This window comes from Elephas maximus, chromosome 17, assembly GCF_024166365.1.
Source record: "Elephas maximus indicus isolate mEleMax1 chromosome 17, mEleMax1 primary haplotype, whole genome shotgun sequence".
NCBI lineage: Eukaryota > Metazoa > Chordata > Mammalia > Proboscidea > Elephantidae > Elephas > Elephas maximus.
Genome location: NC_064835.1, coordinates 26,471,108 through 26,485,345, shown reverse-complemented (window position 1 = coordinate 26,485,345; position 14,238 = coordinate 26,471,108). Strand labels below are relative to the sequence as shown.

The 14,238-nt window shown below is 38.0% G+C and overlaps 1 pseudogene; it reads left to right on the top strand.

The window, feature by feature from the left end:
- The first annotated feature begins 8,459 nt into the window (after positions 1-8,459).
- Positions 8,460-9,392, top strand: LOC126060111 (olfactory receptor 8B12-like; annotated as a pseudogene).
- Positions 9,393-14,238: the final 4,846 nt, after the last annotated feature.

Here is a 14,238-nt window from a genome sequence, read left to right as displayed (position 1 = left end):
AAATCTGTGCAGTGTCAGGGTGATATGTTAGTTACACCTGTATCATTGCATACCAAGTCAACTGCTGCCTCTGAAAAAGGAAGGAATTAATAATATCAGTTCCCAACGTGGTTGGAAAAATAACATGGGATTATGCATATTTAGAAATATTTTTTTGAAATATTCAGAATGTATAAAAATATGAAATGTCATTAGGTGGCTGGAATTTCTTAGTTTTTCTTGGGGTTTGAGGACCTAAGACATTGTTTCTCAACATTGACTACATAGTGCAATTGCCTAGAGCATTTAATAAGTATTGATGTCTGAGTCCCACCCACAGAAATTCTGATTGAATTAATTGATCTGTGGTGCAGCCTGGGCATTGACACATAGTATTGTTAGAATCGACTCGATGGTAACTGGTTTTATTACACAGGAGAAAACAATTTCACTCCAGATAACAATATATTTTTAAAAATCTTACCTATTCCATTGTACCCAATCTGAGTATCTTGAAACAATAAGAAACATAGAAAGCCCACTTTGAATATACCGTTTCTAGAAGTCAAAATGCTTTACAAAGCAGTGAAGAGTGAACATTGTTCACTCAGTGCAGAGCAGACATAAATGCCATTCCACATGAAAATCTATTTTTACCAGGCCATCAGATGCTCAGGATTCATGCCGATAAGAGCACAACACACAGATAAAGGCATTTAGAGATGAAGGGAAGCATGTTTGTAAATAGGCTGCATTAGAATCAGGAATTCAACAAGGGAAAGGTTAGTCCAAAGGACTAATGGGCCACAGCTACCACATTCTCCAACAGACTGAGTCCAGCACAACTAGGTGGAGCCAGATACCACCACTGACTGCTCTGACAGGGATGACAATAGAGGGTCCAAGACAGAGCTGGAGAAAAATGCAGAACAAAATTCTAACTCACAAAAAAAGGCCAGACTTACTGGCCTGACAGAGACTGGAGAAACCCTGAAAGTATGGCCCGTGGACACCATTTTAGCTAAGTAATGAAGTCACTCCTGAGGTTCACCCTTTAGCCAAAGATTAGAGTGGCCCATAAAACAAAACAAGACTAAATGGGTGCACCGCCCAGGGGCAAGCACTAGAAGGCAGGAGGGGACAGGTAAGCTGGTAATATGGAGCCCAAGTTTGAGAAGGGAGAGTATTGACACGTTGTGGGGTTGGTAACCAGTGTCACAAAACAATATATGTACTAATTGTTTAATGAGAAGCTGTTTGTTCTGTAAACCTTCATTTAATGTACAGTAAAAAAAAAAAAAGAAAAGAAAAGAAAAAAGAAACAGGATTTTATGGGAAAATATTTTTCTCATACAATTATTATCAATCTGCAATTAAATATCTGTGCTAAGGAAAAAATGGAACACAGCCTCCTGGAACTTTTAGGGAATCCCTTGATTTCAACAATCAGGAAATAAATATCAGAAATTTAGAGAATAATACATACATATTTATATCTAGTCCTATACTTACTCAAAGGACCTGACAGTCTTGAAAACGGGTCACTGAGATTGGGATTCTTGGGATCTTTTTATAGACATAGAGGCAGAACCTCTCCTGGGAAGTAGTCACTCCAGAGATTGGAGTCCTCACGATTGGAGCAATTAGCATCTTGATTTATACCTGTGTTGTAAACCATGTTTTTGTTTTTCAGGTGTGAAAATTTTCCTTTAGTTGAGAGAATTATTTTGCAGGTTGGGAAGTTTAGCATCTAATGCCAACATTGTCATATCTTACCACCAACAGCTCCATCATCGTCACCACCACACTTCAGCCATTACCAGCAACACCATCATCAATTACTACCATCTGGTCATCGTTGGTTAACTATCTAAAAAATTTTACTAAAACAAAGTATAGTTTCAGGAAAAGAAAGTTAAATTTGTAAGGAATGTTACATTTCTCACCCTGATGCTTCACTTATAAACTGACAGGGTTGAGTGACAGAAGGTTGAAAGGCCTAAGAAGTAGGCTCATGAGACCTCTTCACTCATACATTTTCATTCATAAACGGAATGCGTTCAAAAGAAATTTTCCTATTTGAGAATGTATTCAGCAACATTAGTGATGATATATTGCCAATGAAGATTTTTAAATTAAACTTATTTTGAGATGATTGTAGACTCCCATGCAACTATAAGAAATAATACAAAGAGATTCCACTTGCCTTTACACAATTTCCCCATATGGTAACATCTTGCAAAACTATAGTACAATATCACAGCCAAGATACTGACATTAATGCTATTCATTGATCTTATTCCTATTTCCCCAGTTTTACTTGTACCCATTTGTATGTGTGTATTTAGTTCTATGCGATTTTGTCACTTCTGTAGGTTCACATATCCACTACCACAGTTAAGAACAGTTACATCACAAGAAGGATCCTTCATGTTGCGTTACCATTTTTTTAAAATTGTTCTCTTCATTTTCTAATTTTAAGAAATATATGCTTTGGTATCCTGTTATTCTCCAAATGTAGCCAGTTATTTTTCTTCAATATTATTTAAGCTCACCAATTTAAACATATTGTGTGTTTCAATCCATTGCAGTTATCATCTTTTGGATGCTCAATTTTTTCTATCTTTGTCCTTGGACACATGTACTTTGGACAATGTATATATCAAAGGATGTTTTGACCTGATCATGTGTTGTCGTTAGGTGCTGTGAATCAGTTCCGACTCACAGCAAACCTATGTACGACAGAACGAAATACTGCTCAGTCCTGCACTATCCTCATAATGGTCGTTATGTTTGAGCCCGTTGTTGCAGCCACTGTGTCAATCCATCTCATTGAGGGGCTTCCTCTATTTCGTTGACTCTCTACTTTGCCAACTGTGATGTTCTTCTCCAGGGACTTGTCCCTCCTGATAATATATCCAAAGTACCTGAGACCAAGTTTCACTATCCTTGCTTCTAAGGAGCATTCTGGCTGGACTTCTTCCAAGACAGGTTTGTTCATTCTTCTGGAAGGGTATGGTATGTTCAATATTCTTCGCCAACATCATCATTCAAAGGCATCAATCCTTCTTTGGTTCCTCATGAGCACAATTAAGTGTTTTGGAATTTCCATTCTTTGCAATGTTATCCATAGTTTGTGATGATCCACACAGTTGAATACCGTTGCATAGTCAATAAAACACAGGTAAACTTCTTTCTGGTATTCTCTGCTTTAGCCAAAATCCATCTGATATCAGCAATGATATCCTTGGTTCCACATCCTCTTCTGAATCCAGCTTGAATTTCTGGCAGTTCTGTGTCGATGTACTGCTGCAACAGCTTTTGAATGATCTTCAGCAAAATTTTACTTGTGTGTGATATTAATGATATTGTTCAATAAGTTCTGCATTCCGTTGGATCACGTTTCTTTAGGAATGGGTGCAAATATGGATCTATTCCAGTCAGTTGGCCAGGTTGCTGTCTTCCAAATTTCTTAGCATAGATGACTGAATGCTTCCAGTACTGCATCCCTTTGTTGAAATCTCACCAATTCCTGGAAACTTGTTTTTCACCAGTGCCTTCGGTGTAGCTTGGATCTCTTCATTCAGTACCATATGTTCTTGATCATATGCTATTTCCTGAAATGGTTGAACATTGACCAATTCTTTATGGTACAGTGACTCTGTGTATTACTTCTATCTTTTTTTGATGCTTCCTGTGTTATTAATATCTTCCCTATAGAATCCTTCAGTATTACAACTGGAGGTTTGAATTTTTTCTTCAGTTCTTTTGGCTTTAGAATTGCCAAGTGTGTTCTTCCCTTTTGGTTTTTTATCTCCAGGTCTTTGCACATGTCATTGTGATACTTTACTTTGTCTTCTCCAACTCGTCTCTGAAATCTCCTGTTTATCTCTTTGACGTCATCATTTCCTCCATTTGCTCTAGCTGCTCTGCTCTCAAGGGCAAGTTTCAGAGTCTCTTCTGACATCCATTTTGGTCTTTCTTTCTTGTCTTTTTAATGACCTTTTGCTTTCTTCATGTGTGATGTCTTTGATGTCATCCCACAACCTGTCTGTTATTTGGTATTTAATATTCAATGCATCAAATCTATCTCTTGAGATGGTCTCTAAACACAGGTGGGATATACTCAAATTTGGCTCTTGTGGGCATGTTTTAATTTTCTTCAACTCCACTTGAACTTGCATATGAGGAATTGATGGTCTGTTCTGCAGTAGGCCCCTGGCCTTGTTCTGGCTGATGATATTGAGCTTCTCTATCATCTCCTTCCACAGATGTAGTTGATTTGATTCCTGTGTATTCTCTCTGGCTATGTCCACAGGTATTGTCACCCTTTATATTGTTGAAAAAAGGTATTGTTTTTCTTTTCCTTTGAATATTCAAAGTAATTTGTCTTTTCAAGAAATTTATAAAATAATTTTTTGTATCTATCCATATATTTCTCTGTATTTCTACCTGCAGATCTGACATTTGTCTGAGGGCACTTCTCCCTCTCCTCCTCTTATTTTTCAGTAGTGCAGGCTTGTTGGTTACAATATTTTTCATCTTTTGTTGTCATGAAAATGTTCTTATTTCAAAGTTTTGAAAAATATTTTTGCCTATTATAAAATACTGTTGCTGTGCGCTGTCTAGTTGATTCCAACTCACAGTGACTGTACTTGATAGAGTAGAACTCCTCTAGAGAGTTTCCTAGGCTATAATTTTATAGGAGCAGAATGGCAGGCCTTTTTTCCCACGGAGCTTTTGGGTGAGTTTGAACTATGAACTTTTCAGTTAGCAGTTGAGTGCTTAACGATTGCTCTCTCAGTGCTCTTTAATATGGAATAGTAGATTGATAATTTTTTCAATATTTTAAAGATGTCATTCCATTATCTGTGCCTTTCATTGTTTCTGTTAACAAGTCTGTTGACATTCTTATTTTAGCTCCTTTGAAAGCAACGCGTCTTTTTATTTCTATGCTTTCAAGCTTTTTTTTTTTTTTTTTGTCTTTGATTTTCAGCAGTTTGACCAGGATATACCTAGGTGTGGTCTGTTTTATATTTATGTTCAAGTCAACTTGTTGTTTCTTTGTGTTGATGTTTTTCAGAAAATTAAGAAAGTTTTTATATATTCTCTTTTCAAATATTTTTTGCCCAATTTTTGCCTGATTCATCTTTTGGAACTCTAATTACACATATTTGGGCCATTTAGTGTTGTCCCAAAGGTTTTGGTTAATACATTCTTTTAATATTATGTCTTTTCTATTTTAGTTTGGATAATTTTTATCGACTTATTTTTATCTTTTATTTCAAGGAGCACTGATGGCATACTCTTTGTTTGCTGTGCCTAGTCTGTTGTTAATTGTGCTCATTAACTTAATTCTGCTCATGAGGAACATGTACGTAGATCAACAGGCAGATGTTCAGACAGAACAAGGAGATACTGCACAGATATGCATCAGGGTTGTGTCCCTACACCACACTTATTCAATCTGTTTGTTGAGCAAATAATCTGAGAAGCTGGGTTATATAAAGAAATATGGAGCATCAGAATTAGAGGAAGTCTCATTAACAACCCACGTTACGCAGATGACACAACCTTGCTTGAAGTACTTCCTGATGAAGATCAAAGACCACTGCCTTTGGTATGGATTACATGTCAACATAAAGAAAACATAAAGTCTCACAAGTGGACCAATAAGCAATGTCTTGATACATGGAGAAAGTATTGAAGTTGTCAAGGGTTTCATTTTACTTAGATTCGTAATCAATACCTATGGAAACAGCAGGCAAGAAATCAAAAGATGTATTGCACAGGGCAAATCTGCTGCAAATGACCTCTTTAAAGTGTTGAAAAGCAAGGTTGTCACGTTGAAGACTAAGGTGCGCCTGACCCAAGGCATGGTATTTTCAAGTACATCATGTGCATGCAAAAGCTGGACAATAAATAAGGAAGACTGAAGAAGAATTTACACCTTTGAATTGTGGTGTTGGTGAAGAATATCGAATATCCCATGGACTGCCAAAAGCACAAACGAATCTGCCTTGGAAGAAGTACTACCACAATGGTCCTTAGAAGCAAGGATGGTGAGACTGCATCTTACATACTTGGACATGTTGTCAGGAAGGATCTGTCTCTGGAGAAGGACATCATGCTTGGTAAAACAGAGGGTCAGCAAAAAAGAGGAAGACCCTCAATGAGATGGATTGACACAGAGTCTACAACAATGGGCTCAAGCATAGTAATAATCGTGATCATGGTGCCGGTGTGGGCTTTATTTCATTCTGTGGTACATAGGGTGGCTATGAGTCAGAACCCATTTGATGGAACCTAAGAACAACAGTCTGTTGCTCATATCGCCTAAAACAACCCTGTAGGGCACAGCAGAAATGCCCCATAGAGTTTTCAAGGAGCTCCTGGTTAGCAGGTGTAGCACTTAACCACTAATCCACTCGACAGGAATGGGTGTGGCTTGGTTTTATTTTTTTTAGTCGGCTGTTAAGCCAATCTAATGACTTCTTTACTTCCAATTATATTTATTAGTTTGAGAATTTCTACTTGATCTTTTTTATTTCTTTTGTTTTCACCATCTGCTAGCCATTTTGTCCATTTTTATCTAAATTAAAATATATTTACACAAGTCAGTGCATATTTGTTTATTTTCCAAGAGACTTTCACATCCAAGAAGGCAAGGACCCTACTTTACAGGTTTTAGTAGCTCTTATCAGGGTGTAGCTTAGTCTAAGAGTTAAGAATGAGGGACTTGAAGTCAGGTAGGTGTAGGCATGAGTGTAGGCTCTGAGTCCCTTACCTTCAAAATGGGTATCATGATTGTGAGGAATAAATAAGCTTACCTTTGTATAGTGCTTTTGGATCATGGTGCCAATGGTCAGTATAAGGGTACTGTGTCTGGTACAGTATTGTGCACTCAACAAATGGTAATGATAATTACGTTTTTCACAATAATTTTTTTTCTTAACAGTACTGAGTAGTTGTTAGTTGGATGAAAGTATTAAGACTATAAAAGCCAAATCAAACAATACCAAGGGTATAAACAAACATTTCTTCTTCCTTAGAGAAGGTAATCTCTGAAGTAATCATCCTTAGGGAGTCTCTGTTTTAATAATCAGTTTATCAGAATTTGTAATTCAAAACAAAACTTAAATCACCTATTATCCACTGGTTAGGGAAAGATGCTCTCTTCTCCATGGAAACTAGAGAGGAAACTTTGGGTAAATAAGGAATTGGAAATCATCTTCTTCAGTGTAGAAAGAGTTACAAGATAAATTCGAGGTTCTCATCTTTGATCAGAACTGGGAGAAGAGTGTTCTGACCCTAAAGCTGTCATCTATTTACTAGGGCCATTTCCTTTCCCAGAACAATTGTGGCTAAGAGACAGGACAGTTTCTTTTGGTGGCTCTTTAACTAAAGGAAGAGGAGGGCCTGCCTAACCTGATCTGTCAGGTAGCAGCAAAAACTATGGGAGTCAGACTGCCTGAGTTCACCTTCTGGCTGCATCCCAGTAGTTTTGTGGCTTTGGGCTGGTAATGTAATCTCAGTGAAATGGGATTAATAATATTGTCACATAGCATTTAGTGCACAGCCTCTCATAGTAATATCTAAATAAGTCTTGGCTTTAAAAGATTAATATCAAACCTACAGCCACTGGAGCTAAGAGCTCTTGGGAATACAAAAGAGTGCAATCAGTCATTTACTCACAGTTAAATTCAGTCCAGGGATTAATTGCACTACTCCTGGCTTTGACAAGAAAGGAGACTTCTCTGATTCTTCTCACTATATTCTCATGGAGACCTGGTGGCATAGTGGTTAAGAGCTATGGCTGCTAACCAAAATGTTGACAGGCCAAAATCATCAGTCAGTCCTTGGAAACCCTATGGGGCAGTTCTACTCTGTAGTATACAGTTGCTATGAGTTGGAATTGACCATAATGAGTGTGTTTTTTTTTTTAATATTCTCATAGAGTGTAAATTTGATGGTAACGGGAATTCCTACTGGGTAACTGCTCTCACCCTGTGTCAAGACCAGCCTTTCTCCGAATTACTAACTAGCCATCTTCTTGCTCTGATCCAGAGCCTTATTCAGAGGTGGAAGCTCTGATGAGAATCACAGTGACATCGGCCTGTCAGGACTCTCTTCAGAGAAGAGGCCCAGGTTTCAGCAACTGAAGCAGAGACATAAGAGGGAGGGACGTAGAAAAGATATTTCTCCTTTTGTTTTTTGCCACCGTTCTCCCCAGCAGCACCAGCTCTCACCATGGAGATAAAGTTTAGCCTCATATGCACTCTGGACAGTTAAAATCACTTGGTGCTGTGAACACAGATCCATACAAAACAGTGACCACTTTTCTTTAGTAATTTTAGTTTCTCTGTGTGGATTTCATTCTCAACAAGGCTGGGGGAACAGATGTTGGGAGGGTAGTGGTGATATTTCTTTCCCTCTAAGTAGTCCTTTTCTGTTACCCCCACAGAGTACCCAAGGGGAGAATGGCAACCAAGAACTCTCCTGTGACAGAGTTTATCCTCGCAGGCTTAACGGACCAGCCAGGACTCCAGATCCCTCTGTTCTTCCTGTTTCTGTGCTTCTGTGTGATCACTGTGGTGGGGAACCTGGGCTTGATTACTCTGATTGGGCTGAACTCTCACCTGCACACACCCATGTACTTTTTTCTCTTTAACCTCTATTTAATAGATTTCTGTTACTCTACTACCATCAACCCCAAAATGCTGATGAGTTTTGTCTCAGAGAAGAACATCATCTTGTACACAAGGTGTATGACTCAGCTGTTTTTATTCTGCTTCTTTGTTGTCTCTTAGTCCTTCCTTCTGTCTGCAATGGCATATGATCGCTTTGTTGCCATCTGTAAACCATTGGTGTACACAGTCACCATGTCTCCAAAGGTTTGTTTTCTCCTTTTGTTAGGTGTTTATCTAATGGGATTTTGGGGTGCTGTGGCCCATACAGGAAGCCTAATGAGTCTGACATTCTGTGCTCATAACTTTGTCAATCATTTCATGTGTGATGTCCTTCCTCTCTTTGAACTCTCCTGTAACAGCACGCATATGAATGAGCTGGTGGTATTTCTTGTTGTAGCCATTGACATCGGAATGCCCATTGTCACCATCTTCATCTCTTATACTCTAATACTCTCTAGCATTCTCCATATTAGCTCCACTGAGGGCAGGTCCAAAGTCTTTTGTACCTGCAGCTCTCACATAATTGTGGTTTCTCTTTTCTTTGGTTCTGGGGCTTTCGTGTATCTCAAACCACCTTACATTTTACCTCCTGACCGAGGGAAAGTTTCCTCCCTGTTGTATACCATTGTGATGCCTCTGTTAAACCCATTAATCTACAGCTTGAGGAATAAGGATGTCAAAGTTGCCCTGAGGAAAACCTTGAGAAGAAAAACATTTTCTTGAGAAGGGAGCAATATTTGAAGAAGGAGATCTAATACTTTGCTTACTAGTGTGTGTGTTTGTATTTTCAATGAGGTATCCAAGCTTCAGTGTTTTCTCTCCTAAACAGAAAGAGAATTTTATGTTTTTATTTTTGGATAAGTTTTTTGTGGAGACCTATTTTCCCTAACCGTCACCCCACCTTGACTATTCCAAGATTCTTTATCTTATGCAGATTGTTTCTAAAATCAAGGATTGTGTCATCTTTAGTGCACCATACAATTCATTTAATCTAGCCTTCTCATTTAACAGACCACACATTGGAGACTCAGAAATATTGCATATGTTCCCCAAGGACACACAAGTATTTGGTGCCCCAACTGGCCCTGGACTTCAGGGCCTTGAATCCCAATCTACTTTGTTTTCGTTCATGCCATATTTTCTTGTTCCATTGACACGCTCACAGATTACATTGTAAAGGTATGATAATTAACACTTTAAAAATCTGATTCCGTTTACAATAATGTCGTGTAACTTCTCAAAAAATAATTTTTGAATATTACTCTTTTTTTCTTTTCAGTAAGGTAGAAGGTAAAAATTTTGCTTAAGTTGATCTTGTCTGAATGACATGGAGAAGCATGTGAAGATTGGGGTGTGTGGGAGGCTAGTATATTAGGCTCCAGATAGCAGTAAGCATGGACGTTCCTGAGGTTGCATGTGGAAGGAACCCTAGGGACCCAGACTAATGTGTTAGTACTTTTACAGGTTTAATGGTTCTAAAGATGATGAGCGGAAAGTCACATATAGTTCAAGACTAAGCGAGTCAGAATTTAGAGCTTTCCTCAAAAATTAGTTTGAGTGTTTGAACTATGATTGAGAAATTTTGTGGCACAGGATAATCATGTAAGGGTCTGGAGGCTCTAAAGACCAGTAAGTAATTTTTGGGATCTAGTTGGAAACCCTGGTGGCATACTGGTTAAGTGCTATGGCTGCTAACAATAGGTCAGCAGTTGAAATCCACTAGGCTCTCCTTGGAAACTCTATTGGGCAGTTCTACTCTATCCTCTAGGGTCACTATGAGTAGGAATCCACTCAAGGGCAGTGGGTTTGGTTTAGTTACTTATTGGAACCCCTGGGTGGTACAAATAGTTAATACATTGGGCTGCTTGCTGAATGGTTGTATGTTCCAGTCCACCCAGAGATGCCTCAAAAAAAAAAGAAAAAAAAAGACCTGGGGACCTACTTCCTAAAAATCAGTCATCTCGAACCCTATGGAGCACAGTTCTACTCTGATATACTTCACGTCACCATGAGTTGAAATTGATGGCAACGGGTTTGGTTTATTTAGTTATCAGGGCAGCACTACACAGAAGTGGTAATTTCCATTGAAACTTAAGGCACTACAGATAGCTATGAGACAGTTCTACCCTGTATTATAGGGATTGGTATGAGTCAGAATAGACTCGATGGCACACAACAACATATAGCACTTTTCATAGGTATATATGGAAGAAAAAGAGTTCAGTTTAGTTCTGGTTTATAATTCCACAGCAGTGTGTAAAGAGAACTGCAGGTTTATGTAATGCATTGGAACACTTTGATCTAAATGATTTATTAGTAGTGAAGTTTTTTTTTTTATTGATAATCCCCAATATATTAAGTGTTGGGGAGAGTATTCAACTTAGGGGCTATTCCTTTGGAAAGTTATCTTCTTTTGAGAAAAATGGGAGGTTTGGATGAGTGTTCAGTTTTATCTTTTAGTATGACACAGGTCATAAAACTAAGAGTGTTGGGGGAAGGTTTGGCTTTAGTCATCACAGAATGGTAAAAGAGAACTGATTTCTGAGAACTGTGGGGTGAGTGTCAGGTGAGTGAGGTGAATAGGCCACATAAGGTAGGTAGGAAACAGTGACTTGCTAGGCATATAAGTTTTGGGGTTTTTTTTTCCCAGTAGGTTAGTAGTTGTGTGACTTTGGGCAAATTACTTAATGTCTTTGAATATGAATTTCTCTATTTTTAAAGTGAGAAAACATCCCTGATCTAGTGGGGTTTTTGAGACTATCAAGGGTGAGGTGCTCAATAAATCCTGGTTCTCTCCCTCCTGAAATTCCTTCATCTTGTTACCAGCACTTCCTCTAGCTTTTGAACGACCTTAAGGGAATTATTTCATCTTCCTGGGACTCTGCTTAGTCCTGAGAAAAATGGGCTTATATTATTTAAAAAAATAATATATTTTGGCCAATTCTTGTACATGTTAAAAAAAATAAACAATACATTTCAAGTTATGTAATGAAAACATGTTTTCCTCCCGTGTAGTCATTCCGTTCCTAAATGCTTCCCCCTAGAAGCAACAGCTGTTGCAGTTTCTTATGAATCCTAGACAGATTGTGTATACGTATTGAATAATATATGTCTCCCTCTCTGCTCCATATATATCTAGTATCCCTGTTTTAAAGTTGTATAAAGGTCATTTAAGAATGATTCTTTTAGAAGAAGATGGAATAGAGAACATTGCAGTGGTAAAAACAAGAGGATCTAATAACAGAAGAGTTATGGGATAGAAAAAGGAGAGTGAGGCATCCTTGTCCTCAGGTACATCACTATGGGTCCCAACTCTGGAGACACAGAGTGACATTTTGGTCTCATGATCTGTCCTCATCCCGTGGACATATCACCTCTACCTCTGTTTGGTTCAGGCTGTGATGAGGTCAGAGTCCTTGATAGCTGAGAGTACCAGGAAGGCAAGAATTTTCAATCGAGCAAATATTTCTGGGGGTGTTTATCTATTTTAACAAATGCTCTTTTCTTTTTCTGACTCTTGAAGGAACTCATACTTACTGTTGCAAATTTGGAATGTGAAAAACATATGAAAGAAGGAATACTGTGCTTCAATGCGGTAGTTTGCATTTTTGGTCCCAATTCTTTTCTCCTTTTAGTGTTATGTGTCCATGCTCTTGCCATGGTCTCATAGAGTATATTTCTCTGCCTGCCGATATTGAACTCAGCAATGTGACCCATTTGGCCAATAAGATATTAGCAGATGTGATGTAACAGGAGCATGGATTGTGTTAGCATAGTGGGGCTTGCCCTCTCGTGCTTCTGCCATTTCCTTGAGAAGAGCTTTTCTTTCATAACTGTTGTCCCTGCCAACTGATTCTCACAATGAACACTGGTGGAGCAGATAGTGAAGCAGAACACCCACCCGTGCACAAGATGAGTGCCACAATCAAGTTGTAGACATATAAGGACCAAACACTCATTATTGTATGCCAATGAGATTTTGTGGTTGTTGTACAGCAATAGCTAGCTAACTGATGCACTTCATGATTCAGAGATTAGGAAAGAAGCATCTCATCTGGAAATTTTCTTTCTGTGAGATCATACTCAATATACCATGTTCTAAAAGGTTGTTTAGTTTATCGTTATAATGCAAGCTCTATTTTTGGCAATAAATATATTTTTTCATGGATTTATCATGTAGATGCATCATGTATATATTTTTAATTTTATTGTGCTTTAGGTGACAGTTTACAGCTGAAGTTAATTTCTCATTAAAAAATTTATACACGTATTGTTTTGTGACATTGATTGCAATCCCCACAATGTGACCGCATGCTCCCCCTTCCCACCCTGGTTTTCCTGGGTCCATTCATCCCGTTTCTGTCCCTTCCTGCCTTCTCATCTTGCTTTTGCATAGAAGTTGTCCATTTGATCTCGTATATTTGATTGGCCTAAGAAGCATGTTGCTCACATGTGTTATTGTTTGTTTCACAGGCATGTTTAATCTTTATCTGAAAAGTGGGCTTCGGGAGTGATTTCAGTTCTGGGTTAACAGAGTGTTCAGGGGCCATAGTCTTGGGGATTCCTCCAGTCTCTGTCAGACCAGTAAGCCTGGTCTTTTTTCATGAATTTCAATTTTGTTCTACATTTTTCTCCTGTTTGGTCCAGGACTCTCTGTTGTAATTCTTGTCAGAGTGGTTGGTGGTGGTAGCTGGGTAGGATCTAGTTCTTCTGGACTAGGTTGGTGGAGTCTCTGGTTCATGTAGTCCTTTAACCTTTGGGCTCGTATTTTCCTTGTGTCTTTGGTTTTCATCATTCTCCTTTGCTGCACATGGGGTGGGACCAATAGATACATCTTAGATGGCTGCTCACAAGCTTTTAAGTCCCCAGACACTACTCACCAAAGTAGGGATACATCATATTGCTTAATGTTTTCTCAAATTATTGAACATTAAAATTGTGTCCACTTTCCAAAATTTTGTTAGTAATACTATGACTATCACTTTTACGTAAAACTTTTTGTCTAGATTTTTATATTATATTATTTTCACAGGATAGATTCCTATTATATATTCATTACTTTTCAATTAAAAATATTTCCCAATTTTCTCTATGATTTCTTATTCTTTGAAGCATTTGTTATAGACATATGGGCTGTTTAATATTTCATCATTTTTTTCTCAGGTATATTTTTGCTATTGATTTCTAATTTAATTTCATAATATTCAGAGAATATATATACTCTGTAAAATGTTAGTCTTTAAATATTATCTCAGGGTAAGCAGTCTCAGAGAGGAAGTGAAATTGTGCTTGGGAGTAGTCAAAGTGTGTTTCATGTGTGAACACAAAGAACACAGTTTCTTGTTTCCAGTAGTAACTCCTCCCTTGAAGAGTATATCTAAGGGACACTTCTCTGGATTTCCAGTCAGATTCCTAATATATTTACCTGTAAAAGAAAAACCTTTTAAAAGTTATCATATGGTTGCAATGTTATGGATAGACAATGTTTCTTTCCTTCAATTGGAGAGAAACATCTGGTCATAGCCTTAATTAGACATGATGTCCTTTAGCTTATAATTGCTGTTAGGAT